The following is an 18234-nucleotide window of genomic DNA, read 5'->3' as shown; positions in this document are numbered from 1 at the left end:
ATTTGAAGATCCTTCATTGTTTGTTTGGGTATGGCGAAATTAGCACAGACAATGTCTCTGCTGTAGTTCTGGTTTCGTAACTTAAGTGTGGAGTAGAACAGTAAAATCTATTCAGTAGCATTTCTACCAGTTGCTAATCGGTGGCAACGCCTTTAGTAGACAATCGATAGTTTGGGAATTTATAATTTCTGAATTTTCTCTGGTCTGGTCGGGTAGGAGGTATCGGCCGTGGCTATTCAGCGTTTTGCGTTCCGGTACGATGTCGCGTAGATTAGGGGTATGGATTTAATATAACTGCCATACTATCTAACAGGTTAGTCCCATACCATATTAGACTGCATCATAACATAACACCAGGAGAAATTGCAGTCAAGAGCTAACAAAAAAAATGGAAAACTTGTACGTACGCAATACCAGTCCATTCCAAAGGTTATTATATGTTTAAAAAAAGAATGTGATGATTTTTTCTTTAACTAAATTAGCCAAATTTATAGTCCCGTGCACCAAAAGTGATAGAGGCACGGCACAGATGTACACGGGAGATAGGTCGACAAACAGCCAGCGGCATTTGCCACGTCTCGATGAATCAATTGTCTCCAAATGACCCCGTGTCCGGACTGACAAATAGCGAGTATGGAGGGACTGATTTATATGGGTGAGTGTTTCCATTCAATATTTTCACACCAGCACGGCTAGCATGGGCAGGAGACAATAATCTATCCGGGGAAAGTATAAAAATGTATCTTCGCCCACAGCTTTATCAACTCTCAGAGCATTGGCGCACAAGTGGAAATAATATCCAAATAATATATGTGTAATAATTAACAGGGGTAAACCTCTCCTATTCCATGTTCCCGTACTTTAACAGGTGGACACGTTAATTACTTAATTATATCCCATGTCATGGGATATAATACCCTAACACCAAATCATGGTTTTCATTTTTATGTTCATTCAAAAAGGCGCCCCTGCTATATGCGTCACGCCCTGAAATATCCCTATTCCAGCCGTGCAAATGGTAAACCTCAGGCTGAGGTCATACAAGTTGAGTTCAGTTTAAGAAATTGGCTATGGTTTAATCTTTAACGCTAAATTGTGACAAAAAAATCTATCTGGGCTTTTTCCCTTTAGTGGGTTTCAGGCTTCAGGCTCATAGGAAAGAAAGAATATTTGATTGCATACCAAGAAACAAATTAAAATATAAATAAGCAAACAAAACATTAGCTTAGTAAAGATGTAATAAAAGCTCTAAGTATGCACTCGAACTAGGTAAAAAATAATTGACGGAATAACTTGCTCTATAAGGCATGGGGATGCACAGCGCCTAAGTCCTTCGTGCTCGGACTAAGATTTTTTTGACATTAAAACACAAATCCTTATAACAATTATTGTATGTAATCGAACCTTTTCATAATGTTATGATAGTAGCTTTTACCCGCAGCATTGCCTGCGTGTTAGGTAATTTGGAAAACTTTGCCAGGAGGAATAAGATACCGACCATGTATACAGAAAAGTGCACTATAAGTGTAAACAACGTTGTGTGCCTTTCCATTAATCTGTTGTATCCTTTGCGACCTACGCTCCGTCCTTTTGACTAACTCTATTTATCACAAATTAAACTTGATTTTCGGTGTATATCATGGAATTCCGCAAAATAACGCCTTCTTCTATTCAATATGTCATCAAATCCAATATAGCAGACATGAAAAAAACAAATAGCTAGGTAAGCTGGCACGTAAAAACAAAATAAACATCAACGACAGATTTTATGTAAGCGCTCAAAAATATCAAACACATGATCAAAGTGTAAACAAAGTCATACGAAATTATATGATACAGTCTATTTTTATCATACTCGTAACTGTAACATCGCCTTACGTGAATTGGCTTTATTAATATACTAGCGGTTTCCCTCGACTGTCATTACTTTTTTTCAACCCCCATTTTGAAAGTAGATTTCGGAAATAAAAAAAAATTCTGCTGCCCCGTGTACCTATTCCGCTACCTGCCTGTTAAAGTTCCCACAGAGTTGGTCCAGCTGTTTTTGAGATTAGCAGGAACAAACAGACCGACAGAAATTTTGAAATAATCATATAAGTAAATACTTTCATAATCATATAAGTAAAAGAATAAATACTTTCATATGAATTCGTAAAACGTGTTATTTTTGCATTAGAAACATACAATACCAAGCTACTTCTTAATAAAACAGTGACCTTTTGCGTCAGTTAATCCATCTATAATATAATCTGTACATAAACTTCAAAATAAACGAATAAGTCTAGAAAGATTTCGAGACGTTATTAACATATAGTTGGGTACAATGTGAACGAACTCTAACTACGCACGATTCTTGTTTTTCCGGCATTAAAACAGTATATGCATTGAATTCTATTGAATTATTTATTTAGTATAATACACATATAGACAAACCATTGAGGATTCTAATCTCGATGAACATTGTTAGAGTTGTTTCAATTTTTTTTCTATTTTAATATGCATGTATGCTTAATTAAAATGCTCATTAGCTTGACATTTGACCGGATGATAGTTTAGTATTTTATTTGTAATATTTAATGATTTGCCGCTAAATTGTATACTTTCTGTTAAATTTTTATTTACAATTTTTCTATATGTTTATGTGGTGTACAATAAAAGTGTATTCATTCATTATTTCATTCATGATTTCTAGGAATCAAGAAAAAGAAAAAAAATCTTGCGTGACATTAAACCGCGGTTTATTGCCTCTTCTGTTGACATAAGGGCTGGCTCATTTTTTTCGCAAAGGAATAGGGATCATCCTGGCGGAAGTGTAGCCAGCATTCTTGGCATCATACCAATTTTTTAATTAGTTTAGTCAATGTAACAAAGTCTATTCTAAAAAAAATATAAAAAAGTAGAGTTATAATTTTATCTACACATGGAGGAAATACCAGTAAGTAAACCTAAGTAATAAAAAAATATATAAGAAAAACGTACTTAAAACTTACATTAAAAAGTAACTAAATGAACAATCATTTAGTTACTTTTTAATGTAAAGCTTTTTAATGTAATGTTGATTTTTTTCTAACTTGTCTCATGATGTAAACAATTACATCATAAGACAAGTTAGAAAAAAATGGAGTGTACATGCACAAAGCACGCGCCATGTTCAGATCCTTCATCATACTCAGAAGACTGTTGAAATAAAAATAGCGGTTAAGGAAACTTTTATGTTTTAATTCAAATGTTATTCGGAATATATACTCTTACGTATTATTTGCACAACTATTTGTTCAGTTAAGTTCACATTTAGTAAGTACGTACAGCAGAAGGTAGTTATTACAGGCCCGTAATAATGGTACGAAAACATATAATAGGTCCGTGGGTGTTTTCTGGGAACCTCATAATAGAAAATCGCAACCCTTATAGAATTATAACTACCTTCTACTTTGTATTTGTGAACTTTATATTATACGCCTACTGAACAAATGGTTGTGCAAATAGTTCGTACGAGCATGATCCAAATAACAAATGAATCAGTAGTATGTTTGTCCGTCAGTTGGCTTAAAGATGCATATTACCTCTGACCTCTATTAGTAGCTCACAGTATTAATCTATAGATACTAATATTTATAATATTAGTATAGATTAACACACAGTTAATTCTATCTATTCTATCTATTATATTATCTCTTCTTTCAGAATTCTATGTTAATGCGAAAGTGTGTTTATTTCGAAATGGCCCATGTAAAATTCTTATGGATCTGATGAATATCATCGGAGACAGACTCTTCAAAAAAACCAACCACGATTGTTGCTTTTCCATTAATTGTTTTTTTGCGGAATTGCAACATAAAATAGCGCCAGTAATTTCGAAAAGATTACCGATGTATTCAGTATATCGGGTAGGTACACAATTTTCTATAAAACTAAGTAGTAGTTGCATATTTTTTCGCGTCTGAAAGCTAGCTGTAGCACTTACTGTACTGTACATTTTTTTTTATGAATGTATTTACAATTAATTGCTGGCGTATCTTATGAATAAATAAATACCATTCAACCTTTATTTATATATTTTTTTGTTGGTATTTAATAAAAATTAATTCAAAGTCGATTTTATTTGGTAAAAAATTTCATGAGAAAAGTTCGAAGAAATTAATTATAACATGTCTTAGTTTAGGTGATTTCAAGTCGCAAAGGACGAGAGTCGTCGAAATGTGGGGTATACTTCTTGTGTAAATAGTTATTACTTAGACTGAAGTAATAATATCTTCGGTCATAATCTGTACGCAATAGATAAACGCATTGGTATTCCTGACCTAAAACATCTTATTAACCGAGTGACTAACATACAAACTCATTGTTATGTAAATGCAGTCACAGCAACATAATAGGAAAACAAACACGGACTATTTCAAACTTACTAATGCATGCTGTATAGTCTTTAACTTTTTAAGAATAGGGGCCATAGTGTAGTAAACTACCTGCAAAATGGGACTTGTATCCCATTTAATCCACGCGATACAATAATGAGTTCAGTGGCTGCGGCAAAAACTATTCCAATCCAATTAATTATTCTTCATACGTTAAACTCGGTAGACAATTCATTTGCAACGGTGCTTTTTTTAAAACGCGTAGAGAATTAGGAGAGATTGCATGTTTCTTTAATTATTTCCCTGATTGAGTAATTCGTAACGGCTTAACTCGGACTGGATGTATTAATTAGATGGGGAACCAACGCGAATAAAGCCATAGCAAAGAATTTAAACCGAGAACGTAATCTTTGAGGCTGAGATCTTTAGCCTACTTTGACTTAACTTAGGCAAAATGAGTGTTAAGACAAGACAGATCGACTAAACTTAAATATCGCAAATCTTTAGACTGAACAGGTCGGTACATTAAAAATTATGCCACTCTTTGACAGTATTAAACAGTGACATAATCTATTAAACAGTGAATTGTAAAGAAATACCGCTATCTACGCAGTTTCAGCAATAGGTAGGCATTCTTAATATTTCGCTACCTCAATAGTAATTTACGCAGTTGACCGTGACCACAAAATTTAAAACCTAATCAAAGTCCATGCAATCAATGATTTTATATTTAGCAAAACAGTTGTATAACCGTGTTATGTACCCATTATCTTTATTTGTATAGTTTGAGGAGATAATTAGATAAAGCAAAGCTTTTTGTATTGAGCCACTGTGTGTCCTTTCTTGATTAGGAAGCTGCATTTAAACAAGAAGAATGTCAGGAAATTTAAGAAATTCTGGGGATTGCAGTCTTCTATGTATGTCTATATATATATTTGATTCATAAAAGGATTAAAATTTCAGGCTACGGATAATTTAATCTTAATTATATTTGATCTTATCTATTTATACTTTTTATTTCTTCACCATAACATGTTAAGAACACCAAAGAAAAGAAGACTCTTAAAGTAATAAGATACAGAAGGCGACTTTATCGCTAAGTAGTGATCTCTGCCAGGCAACCTTAGCTATAAGAAAACTAAAAGAATATAAAAAGTTCCACCTTTTTGTACTATTAAAAACATGCATACGAAGTACTACATAGTACACACTAAATTATAAACAAGAATACATATAACACATCTAATAATAAAAATAAATAAAATTGTTTACCTCTATCATAGATATATGTGTAGTGACATACGAACATCCTAGGCGAGAAGAACTAATCGTTAACTAGACATCAATATGAACGTGTTTTTGAATGATTGTTTCAAGATTTTCTAGATCCTTAATCGTGTTTCCGTTGCATAAACCCGTGACGCCAAAATCCAGATGTATCATTAAAAAGTAGCCTTCTCTTATACTATAATTATAGAAAATAAAAAAATGCATAACGGAATATGCTGTATTATAGACGAGGCATGTCAATCGAATAACATATAATTACGTTTCATGACAAGCCCAGAACGTATTACACCGTGTCACTCTCTACTTAGTTCATATACCCACTGAAACTAATTATATGGAAGATCGTCACACCACAATTTTCATTGAAAGCAAAACATGATAAATCAGCTATGTTTATATGCCATAAATTATAATAGTATAGTACCGTATTAGACCTATTACCCCTAGTGCATCTATTCATTAATGACAACTGTAAATTAAACATTGATTCGAAGGTTTGTATCTGATAACCAACCGCATGCAAATCAAACGGGGATAAACTCCTGCTTTTCATTTTTGCTGAGCCTTTATGGGCAAGTAAATTGTATTCCTTTACAGTGCATATAATCGGGGGTAGGGGACAAAAGGAGGACTTCCAAACCATATAGGACCTTTAGGTATATGGTCTGGACCTCGGCTTGGGATTTGGGTTGTCTTTTGGACTGTGTGAGGGACTAGGGTTAAGCCTGAACGCTCCGTAACCCTTCCTGGATAAACTCTTATTACCTATTTGGGATTTATTATAGGCCGAACTGAAGTGCATGTTTACAATTTAATAAAAAAAAACTATTTTGTATTTTGAAATGACATTTGTTATTTAAACAAAAAGCATAACACTAGGCGTGTTATAGCTATAAAAATATATTCCGTGTATAAAAAGTAAGGTTGCGTCGATTGCGTTAACTTTTAAGATTCACCTTAACTTATCAATATTCCATAGGTAATAATGGAAGAGATCATACAATGTCGGTATCCGAACGCTCGGGATATTGCAAAGTTTGGTACGACCACTTACTTAAAAACTATCTTAATTGTACCGATATATTTCCTTTTTGTTATTCCATACTATCCGTACAATTTTTTTCCCAAGTAATTAAATGGGAACGATTACTTCAAATAAATATGTATACTAGTAAGTCATTATTTGCGAAAACATCTTATTAGTTAGTAAGCTCTTTATTATGTATACGAATAGAACCAGACCTATCTTCAACGGCTACCTAACTACATTATTCAATTATACAGTGTATAATTCCTAGACTTAATATTAATAAAAAAATCCATTAAAATCAGTTCTGTCATTTTATTTTATTTATTTATTTAGGAAAACCAACCGCTAATACATTTTTTCTTGTCCAAGTTTTTACGTTGCGAGCTAAGTGAATGTTCAGCTTATTACAGGTTTTCACAACGTTTACAAATAATTTAAAAATTAATTATATTTTATATATAACTGCATTACAAAATAAATGTCTAAAAATATTTTACTATTTAAAAATGTTAAAAATATAAATAGAATTAAAATTAAAATTCTAATTAAATTAGGAATTAAATTAACAATTAAATGAAAAAAAAAAATTTACATCAATGTCCAAGTTTAAGCTTATTAAATTAAATTAATATGTCATCATTTAGTTGTGCTTAAGAAACTCCAGGGTAACACTCTCCAGGCCATAAAACTATCTCTCTGCAAAAAAAAATCACATGACTCCATTGCTCTATTGAAGGCAACACAAACATAAATCAAGGTTGGTATTAGGTATTACAAGTAGATTAGTTACTAAATAAATGATCTGATGAAAGTTATTATATGTTATGTCAACGAAAATAAAGTTTAATATTATTCTTATATAATGCAGCTATTTATTCGACTTTACGCAAAACACCATTTGTGAAAACCAACAGGAAGATTCCTCAGATCGTTATATGTGATTGGAACTCTGTTAAGACTTAGTTGCGCTAAATAGGGATTAGGATACTTTGTAGTACGGCAAAGTTTACGAAAGTGAGTATTTTCCTACCTCTAGGGTTATTCTGTACATATTATACCAAAACATGTCTTGGAAATGTTCGTTCACACTAACGCAACTAACTTTGTAACTTTTTCGGAGTTCTCTTTTATAGAACCGTGCCCTTTTATAATCAAGTGATTACATATGTAGATAGCTCTTGATGACCTACAAAAAGGCTTAAAACTACCACCGCCATAAATATTACTTAATAGGCCTACCTACGTTTATTACGAATATCGATACTAATATTAGTAACTAATAAGACTTTGTGTTTATCACCTTTACCTTTCGCCGCCTGAACAACGGTAGGTACAGATGCCGGTGCAATTTAGATAGGACCGTTTTGCTTCCTGGCGTAGGATATAGGATACTTTTCATCATCATTAAATCGAAATCAACTCATTATCAGCCCGCAGGACACGGATCTCTCCTCAGAATGGCCTATCGGGATTTAGTAATGAAACGGCAAGACTAAATAAAGACTTAAACAAAGATATTTGTGTGGATTATGCTTAATGTACTAGTGGATAATTAATATATATGAAATCGCACTGATATTCATATAATTATATGAAAATGAATACGTTTATATTTGTTTTACCACAGAGCTGTTGTTATAATGAATATTTATTGACTTTTATCAACTTTACATTAGGTAAGTATATAAAACAATGGGCATGACGCACTGATGTTAAAAAGCCACCTACATACTACGCAGGTTTAGGATTTAATTAATCAGATGAGCTTATACAACTTTTGTATCTAATGAAGGATCAAAGGATAAAAGGTTAAACTATGCATTTAAAATTCTATGAAATTATGCCTTTCGAACCGGTGGTCTCTACAAACGAACTGACTTGACGTTTCAGAAGTGCTTATAAACTAGGCGTACTTATAAATGATTATTGAATTTGAATTTGAATTTGGAATTAGCTAGTTCAAACTGGTTGGAAAAAATGGACCTGATAATTATATTAAACGACACAGACATTAAAAAAAAATCTGATAAAACAAATTAAATTCTTACGCTCCGAGACATACTCGTAGTCCAGGATGCAGGCCTAAACGTTCCTTTGAATGGCCATAACTAACAAATCTTTGAGCACGATAAATGCCAGATTTAAGATAGCTAATAAGGTCCTCATTTTAAATTAATATTGTATAAATTAAATATATGTTCTGGGTCCTATATGTTTGAAATTGCTTCGTTAACAGTAATAATGAATATGTAAAAGGCTTTATACTTGTAGAAATAAAGTCAATGTTAAGTTCAAATATTTTTATTTATTATCAAGGATTTCTTGCTGAATTGATTGAATTTACGCTCTAGCATATTGCAACAAATCGAGAGGCCGTCCTTCTGTCTCGATGACGACATCGATGGAAATGGATGAATGAATCATAATAACGATATTATGGACAATTTTTTCTTAACTGCCTTATATTATAAACTATCTTTTAACATATTTCCAGTTAGTTTTTAAATATAAAAAAAAATGCATACATCTTATTATTCAACTCTTTTTATTTAATTCATTTATCTGCTTATATTTATTTAAACATAATTGTATTTTTTCTGTTTTTTTATCGTACATTATAGCAATTAAACATTTAATTTTAACGGAATCAGAGTTTTTACAGGGTTTATCACAGGTTATATGCAATATTACCATTTTCCTAGAAAGAACTTGAATGATTTTACAATCATATTTTCTTATTAGTGTACATAGCTATTACCTTAGAACATCTTCTTACATTTTATCAACTTATACCTAAGTCGTTTTATTTGTATTACTTTATAACAATTTTAAAGATGATTAAAAGAAACCTAAAAAAGAATACTTATTCAAATTTTATTTTAGCCTACGTTTGACATGTCATTTCCCCAGCAATGGCGGCACTTACGTCGTAAATTTTTTAATAATATAAATTACGTACTACTACGGAACTTTACCTCAATAAATACTCAATGACTCAAAGACTTAAAAGACAAACTGCTATTATAACAAACTTTGAGCAAAACTCAAGAAATCGGTTAACTTCTAGACATCACAGGTCAAATATTAATTCGTCGAAGATTTGCACTTCCCATCCACGATCAGGCGAACTACGTAGACAATAGTAAAGTTTCTAAGTTTATGGAATATACCTACTGTGAACAATGTTGTTTAAGTTTCTTTGGTACTGTTACAGCAGTTATAGATATTAGTTGGAATTTCAATCAAGACGGACTTCCGTTTGCATTGCGCATTGGTGTATAAATTGTGATAGTTTGGTGTTTTAATAAAATGTATCATTATCGTCATCTTTTTAAGGTCGCAATAAATACTGGGCACTGGTCTACTCTATATAGATCATCTCAACTAGAAAATAGACCTATCTCGGTGCTTCAACTTATCCACAACGACAAGCGCCTTAATGTGCTCTTTAAAATCTGTATCTTTAATTAAATAAAACCTAAACTTTATGGACTCCTTGGTGAAAAAAAGTATATTATCAGTGTCACACACTATTTGTTGTCCAGTCCACTTATATTTATACAATATAGGATAGGTCTGGAGAAAGTTCCAAGGATTGAGCCGCTTGCGTCTAGCCTACGCTTTGGTGTCGCATTTGAACCTAGTTGGAGAACTACCAACACTGCGTAACCATTCCAGAAATTTGGGACCAACTTATGTGCCGCACCGTTTGCCACAGTGTGATCGTGGTTAGTTGTGATTTGTCGGTAATTCTGGTTCTCCCACGAATCTTCTCAGTCCATGTATAGCACTCTTCATCGTCCGCTGGGTGACCCTGAACTTTATTATTATTAGGCCCATAGGAAGCGACTCACTGTGTGTACCTACAGAATGGTAAAAAAGAAAGAAAGTAGAAGTATTTAAAAATATAGATAATAGTCTATCACTCTATAAATACCTATAGTAGGTATACTTCGTAGTTGGCAGGTACATATCGTAGGCAATGAAAGCAAAAATGCAGTAATGCGATAACAGATTGGTTTAACAAAGAAAATTCATAATAATTAGAACAATCAAATTGTATTGACCAATCACGAAATATGCAGTAATGCAATTTATAAACAGAGCATGTTTACAAGTTACAACCGCATTTCAAACCGGTTTTACGGTGGGTGACGCGAACTGTTTCAGCAATATAATCCTTATTTATATGTTTGTTAGAGTGTTTCAATCTAGGCAGGTGGGCTACAACTTGTTACAAGTTTAGGATTATGTAAAAGTTAGAACTGAAACGATAATGGCTTACGATCGGCCAAATACTCATTAGGCCAACTAATGCTATGTCAAACTGTGTAAATATCGTAACCTTCGTTGCATAATAAACTGGAGAAATATATGAGATTTTTAATAATAAGTACCTCGTTGGTCTAGTAGTTATGAGTATGCTCAGCCACGGATCACAAAGTCCTGGATTCGATTCCTGGGTTCAGGTGAGGCATTTTTATTGGGGTTGTGTGTAGTAGTAGAGTCGGGTATTTAAAGGCACATGAGCCTTAACACCTATACCTTAGGTTGATGGACAAAGATCGGCCTTTGCCCTGCGAAGTGTTGGTGTTTATAGGTGATGGTTTTCCAATTACCCTGGCCACCTAATTGGTTTGCGGGCACGTTAAAAAAAAGTGATCTTCCCGTTACTTATATTATATTCAAACAAATTTAATGGAAGGAAGTAAATAAAACATCAACAGCTGTTTACATATAAGATGACAAATAGATAGCCAACGATTGTTTACAATAACATCCTCGCTGCTTTACTTTGCATAGTAACGTTTCCTTTGAATAGAAATATTTGACGTAATTGTTGAGAGGCATTTATATTCTTCGCATATGTTTGTACTCTGTTTCCACTTAAGATACGGTGAGTTAGTTGGTAAATAAAAGAATAGAAAAAGCTTCATTACTTTAAACATGTTTCGTGATTTTTTATGGTCCAGTGAATGTATCTAATGTCTACTATTCAAAAAATGAAATCAAGGGTATTTAAAAGTTGCCTGAAAGGTATCCCTTTTTTTAGCAAATATTTAATTAATGCATTAAAAAAACACTCTAAAGCAAGTGCAAGCGACGCAACGACGACGTTACGGTGGCGTGGGGTGTATTTTACGAACATACACTGGAAGCGAAACAATTATTAAGTTTCAAAATTTAATCTGCTGTCTAAACTGCAATTATTCTACTACCTTATGCATAGTAAAGTGAAAAAAATAAATTAATGCTTATTGCCTACGAAGTACTTTATTCTTGCGAGACACCGCGGTTTATTGCCTCATCTGGTGATAGAAGGGCTGGCTCAATTTTTGAGCAAAGAATCAGCCTGGCTGTTCAGCGCGGAAATGTAGCCAGTTTCATGGCACCATTTCACGCGGGCCTGAATGACGTTTACAGTTTTTCGTCTAGTAATAAGTTTTATTGTTACAGTAATAAAGTCATTTGTTATACTTTAGGTAGAATAGATTAGAATATCAGAGATGTGAGACGATAAAAAAATGACCTTGTATAGGCATTAGGCACTAGTTATTCTTGCGACTTAGCCTGTGTGGAATTTTTGATTGCCCTTGGGGATTCAGATAATGGTGCTAATTTAGCTTACGCAAATCTCTAAACTAAATTGGTAGGTCTAAAATAACGCTATCCTTTTAGCAATGTAGGTACGCTGTAGAAGAGGATAAAACTATTTTAGTTCTGCATATTTAGTTTAGTTTAGACTCATGTATGCATGATTGCATGCATGAATTATACCCGCTGTGTCCGTACCTAGACTGTAAGCTATCGAGGTAAATATTATCAAAATCACAAAAAGTCCGCCAAACCGATTATTTTCGATATAGTTAATATATAATAGTAATCCCCAAAGGAAAAAATAAATAAATCGCTCCATACTCTTAATATTTTAGTTCATAATATGCTTTTTTCTATAAAAGTCTACAACCTGTGTCTACAACCATTTGTCAGACTACGAAATACATACCAGGTATACGAAGAATACAATATATCTGATTGAGTAATGATTAAGTTTACACAGTAGGTACCTAATTGATTTCTTCGATACTGGAGACCATTTAAAACAAAATCGGTTTCCCTATAACTCATGCTAGATTATAGATAATATATATTATATACTACAACTATATATTTTATATACCTAATGATAAAATTGGTACGAGTACACTGGGAATTCATATTATGCTACATTAAACAATGAAATTTACCTAAAATATATTATTATGAAATGTAACAATATGGAAATTGCTTAGTAAATAAATTCAAAATAGAAAGTAGGTAATTGCGGAATTATAAATTAATAGCTGAAAATAGTGCAGCAGAAAAAGGATAGGCTGGAACCTAAAATGTCACAAGTTTTGACCTCTCTTAATGGATTAAGTATTGGCAAGAAACCCATATATAGAAGATCCATCAGTTGTATTATTAATTAGTTAATTACTATAGACTGGGTATAATTAACTTATTACAGTTGTTAAAAGTAAGCTATGGAGAACTCATTATGACGCTAACCCATGATGCATCGTAACAGATGTTCTATAGATACCATTTTTGGAAGACTTTATAAATAAGTGTATAGAAAGGATTTTTTTTCTTTAAGCCTCAGGTCAGCTAATTCGATGTAGCTAATCAAAACGATCCAACCTATATTGATGTAGTTTTGACACATAATAAGTAATGCAGTGTTTTGTTACATTTCAAGTGACAAAGTTCTGACGTTATGACCCGGTTATTTGTAAGGCATAAATTTTCCTAACTAAAACTGAGCTGGATTATTTTTGTGTAACTACGTACAATTAATTAATATTTGTGATTGGACGCAGCATGAACACCATAAAGCCTTTGTCAGAGCGGAAGAAATTTTTTTGCTTTATTTGCACACAAAAAATGCAGAAGAAGAAAAAAAAACACAGACAGAAGCAGTATTGAAAAGGAGGCCTTATAGCTTAGTAGCGATCTTTGCCAGGCAACCTTAGGGTAATAAATAAATAATGAATAAGTACTGTGCAAATCTTTTTTTTTTATCAATATTGTTCGGGATTCCCTGAGAGACATAAAACAGGCCGAAATTATTGATTTTTTTATCTTCTACTATGGTTATTTAAAAATAAAAGACTACCATCTCAGTAATTTACTTACCCAGGATATACCCAGGTTTTTATGTTGTTTATGAAATTGAAGCATCGGGTCCTTTTTAGTGCAACAATTTAGGTAACGGTTACCGATTATTAAATTTACTTAACTTATAATGTCGATGCGAATGCACACAGACCTATTAATTCAACGCGTACGACGTCACTCCATATCTTATTCAATTTTAATGCTATTATTTATTTAATTTTTTTTTTTCATGTAAATGGTTCTACGACATCAAAGTAGACTACAGACTACCGACTCTAGTGATATTACTTACCCCGGAATTCAAAAATCAACTCCGGCGTTCGTAGCCAATACCAAGCCAAGTAATACGTGAAATCCGAACCCATTTTGATGGTATTTTTTGTGATCATTTTTGTCGAATTTTGAAAATTAAATGCTATCAGGATTTTTTTATGCTTGGACGCTTACTGGTTCGAACTTTGGTCTCCGTTACGGGGGGGTAATTGTGACCCCAGCCTCGGATATTTACGGAGGCCCGTTTAAACAACAAAATATCATTTGTTTTAAGGTGAAGGAATGGTGGGAATAGAATATACCGTAAAATGTGTATGCCTTATACTTCTACATAATGTTCTTAAAGTTGTACGAAGTCTACAAGTTAGAATTTTTTTTTTGTAAATGAAATACAGGGTCAAGTTTTTCTACAGGGAGAATTATTTTTATTATGATTTATTTATTGAAAAATAGTGTTAATTATTTTAAATGTCAGTAATTTTGAAATCATATTCGTAGGTTCCTAGTATTTCCTGCCGTCTATATTTTAACCAAGACTTTTTATACACAATAAATTTGAATGTATAAAAATTCAACTGTGATAAAGTATAATTTCTTAGGTGCTTACAAAAGCACACACATGAGTTTTGTATTGCAAAGGGTTCGTCCTTCACTTAGTATCCGTCATAATTATTATTTATTGGTTTTATTTTAATTGGTAAGGATCTAATGAAGATCTTCGAAAAGAGCCGTCGGAACCTCTCAATGAACACCAGTTATCATCCGGGTCGTGCTAAAAATTTGTAACGGGGTTTTCTTTCCTATTATTATTACTAAACATGTTCAATAATCCTTAAAGTTCACCAACCTACATCGGAGCAGCGATGTGGGCAATTGCTCTTAAACCCTCCCCCCATGAAAGAGCAGGTGTTTGCCCTAAGATTATGGTAATAAACTAACTATCTATATTTCTAACGAACTAAAGTTGTTTTTTTTAATATAGGTAAGTCTAGATCTAATTTAAACCGATACTTAACTTTGTTTATTTTAGTAAAAAATATAGTGCCTAGTTTTCAGAGTTAGAAACTCCATTATACCTTCCATAACAATCAAGAGAACATTCATTAAAATACAATTACATTTCCAAACCCACTAAGCTTACGACAATACTTATAAATGTTTGCGGTTAATAACCACAATATTTTCTAGTATTCTACCTACGTGTAAGTTATTATGCTACAAGAGAAATTGGCTATTCCCCAATTCTAGCCGTGAGGATTTTCGAACGATCTGAATGACAATGTATTTATCGGTAAGTAAACATAAACACAAACCTGCGAAATGATGACCGCTTAGCGAGCGCGTTTTCTAAACAAATGTCACCAGTTTTATTAAAACGTCCAATTTCGCGTTAGAATATGTGTCAAAATACTTTATAGAGTCGGTTAATTAACGAAGAATCACTTTCACTGAAGTTTCAGAAGAATTCGTCGTGATTCAAAAGTTTCCGAAGTTCACGTAAATCTTTACGCGGCGTACGAAGGTGGAGGCGCGCAAACCCGACAGCCTCACAGTTAGCACTGAGTCAAAACTTGCTCCGTAAGACCGTAGTTCGTAGAACGTACCCGTAGAATAGAGCGGAGTTGCTCCTAGTTCCTTTTAACTGCCTGCATTGGGTTAACGGGACCATTTCGTAGTAAATCTCCATGTACATATTTAAATGTATAGATAATAATCAAAATTCAAAATCTATATTTATAGGAAAAAAAAGTAAAAACCTGAATATATGGCTCTGTTAAATGAATTCGTTTCAAAATTTTGTTGTTAAAAAAATCTGCTTGCTCATAGTATGAGATCTAAATATTAATAGTACGACATTAATAATTTTTTTTGTAATCAATCTTCCTTACTTACAGGAGACCTAACTAAGGACGATTGATTACAAAAAACTGCCTATCTACTTATTTACAAGCTATTTTATAAGCCTAGCACCACGTATATTTTCGCCGCTACATTAAAAAGTAAATGATACCGTCAATTTTTTCTACCTACACCGTACTTGTTTACACATAACTGTGCGTTCCTGTGGTTTTCCATTGCAGTGCTGTTGTCGTTTGGTGAAGTTTGTTGTTATTGTGTTTTTGTATCCTTTTTTCAGCAAAACTATTTTGTCTAATTTAGGACTTCAGTCATTAAAAAATATTAGGATGTTGCATACGACACATATTATCTATTTGTTTCAGGTGATAATTACATTTAATTAATTTTCGAATACTACCAAGCATGTATTGTCTAATTTAAATGAAGATCTGATGAATATAGTCGGAGATCTAGGACATAGTTCTTCACAGATAACAGCAAGTCGCAAGGCGTATGGGACAACGATCGAATGCATGCGTACCATCCTACTAATATTATAAATGCGAAAGTTTGTGAGGATAGATGCATGGATGGTTGGATGTATATATGGATATTTGTTACGCTTTAACGCCACAACGAATGAACCGATTTGGCTGAAATCTGGCAGAGATACCTACAATATAGTCTGGAATAGCTCATAGTCTTCTTTTTATCCCGGAAAAGCAAACAGCTTCTACAGGATAGCATCACTATTTTTTCCGCATGTGTCTTTTAAAATCGGTGCAACGGAGTTTTAGATGGACGTGGTTTTTTTGATAGGAATCGTTGAAATATTATAAGGCTTTTAAATTTTGTTTGGTTGAACGCGCTAATCTCAGAAAATGGTCTTTCATTTTTTTTTTTCGATTTGTAGTAACAATTATGGCTGTATAACATCACGCTAATATCATTAATGAGAAATGTTACAAAAACTGCAAAAAATATCCTTTTTAAGAGATTCTGATCCGTGCGATGCATGAACGGTAAACGTTACGCCAAACGACGGAAGTATGAAGTAAGTATATCGGATTGTCGGAATTGTTGTTTTTTTAAAGTTCTATAAAACAGCGACAACATACGACTATTTTTTGAAGTCGACTCATTCGCGGACGAAGTCGCGCGGGTCCGCTAGTCAATCTTAATTTTAAACTTGGAAACTAGGTAGTAGACTAGGTCTCCAACTAATTTAAATTATATCTCTCTCTCTCTGGTCCATCCTTCATCACTGACGATGGTGAGATCTTAACTGCGCGCTGGTAAACTGTCTCCATCGGCTTCTGTTTGAGGCCATTTTGGCGATTAGATTATATACACATAATAAAAAACTGAAAACAATATTTTATAATCGTTGAGTCATTTTGATCCGTTTTTCAATTATTTTCAATCATTCTATTATCAATTCCATCTTCGTCACAAGTTTCACAGTTTATAGATGTAACCAATATTTTATGGAGCACTGGCGCAAATGAGTAATAGTCTATACACTACACGGTCAGCTGATGCGTCAGTAAAAAAAATACTAGCCTAGTACCTCCTAGTACACACAGAAAAACAAATTAGAAAAGTGCTTCGAGTTCGCTATCAAAGCAAAGACGTCAATGTGTAAAAATTATACAAAATTTACTTATAAAATGTATTTCTATAACAAAAGAATTTTTCCGTATTCAGATTTTGACCCTTTACGTTATTTACATCTACCACAAAGGCAGACAGACAGAGCATCTATATTCGCTTTCTTGATCATGATCTACTACTACTATTTGGTTTTGTAATGAAACCTCTTTATTGAATTCTATCTACCATTTAGGATACTATAACAGCTGGATTATATATAAATAATTATCGCATTATATATGAGAGTTAAAACCTACAAATTTTACCTACATAGGTATCTCATGTACGTACAATACCAGGTCAACCAACTTCAGGTCTCAGATAATAGCTACCTACAGATTTTGTTGCCTCGAAATTTCTTGTATTTTAGGCAGATGCATGAATTTTAATTCTGTTGTCTCTACTGCGTTAAAACAATAGATCGACACACCAGCATAGGGTTTTACAATCAAAAATGCAAAGCCTCGTTTAGGCTCGGCCGCTATTTTTTCCTTTTGCAAATATTTTTATCGCAAAATTCTTCGTTCGTGCGCCTAGTCTAGTTACAGTTGCCAGATGGCAAACAACTACGGGAAAGTCCCAGAATTTACGAAAGTAATAATTAATTAATTACCTATTTACAAAGGGTGCGGT

At 33.1% G+C, this 18234-nt stretch overlaps 1 protein-coding gene across 2 annotated transcripts in view; it reads right to left on the bottom strand.

Annotated features, from left to right (window-relative positions):
- LOC120629085 (extracellular serine/threonine protein CG31145) overlaps nucleotides 1-15648 on the bottom strand; it is a 105208-nt gene extending 89560 nt beyond the window's left edge. For both annotated transcript variants that reach the window (XM_039897829.1, XM_039897830.1), the window contains exon 1: nucleotides 15423-15648. The gene's annotated coding sequence lies outside the window, so the exon portion shown is untranslated. The remainder of the gene's footprint in view (nucleotides 1-15422) is intronic.
- Between the last annotated feature and the right edge of the window lie 2586 nt (nucleotides 15649-18234).

This window comes from Pararge aegeria, chromosome 14, assembly GCF_905163445.1.
Source record: "Pararge aegeria chromosome 14, ilParAegt1.1, whole genome shotgun sequence".
Taxonomy (NCBI): Eukaryota; Metazoa; Arthropoda; class Insecta; order Lepidoptera; family Nymphalidae; genus Pararge; species Pararge aegeria.
Note: the sequence above shows the minus strand (reverse complement) of the source record. Positions and strands in the feature narration are given on the sequence as shown.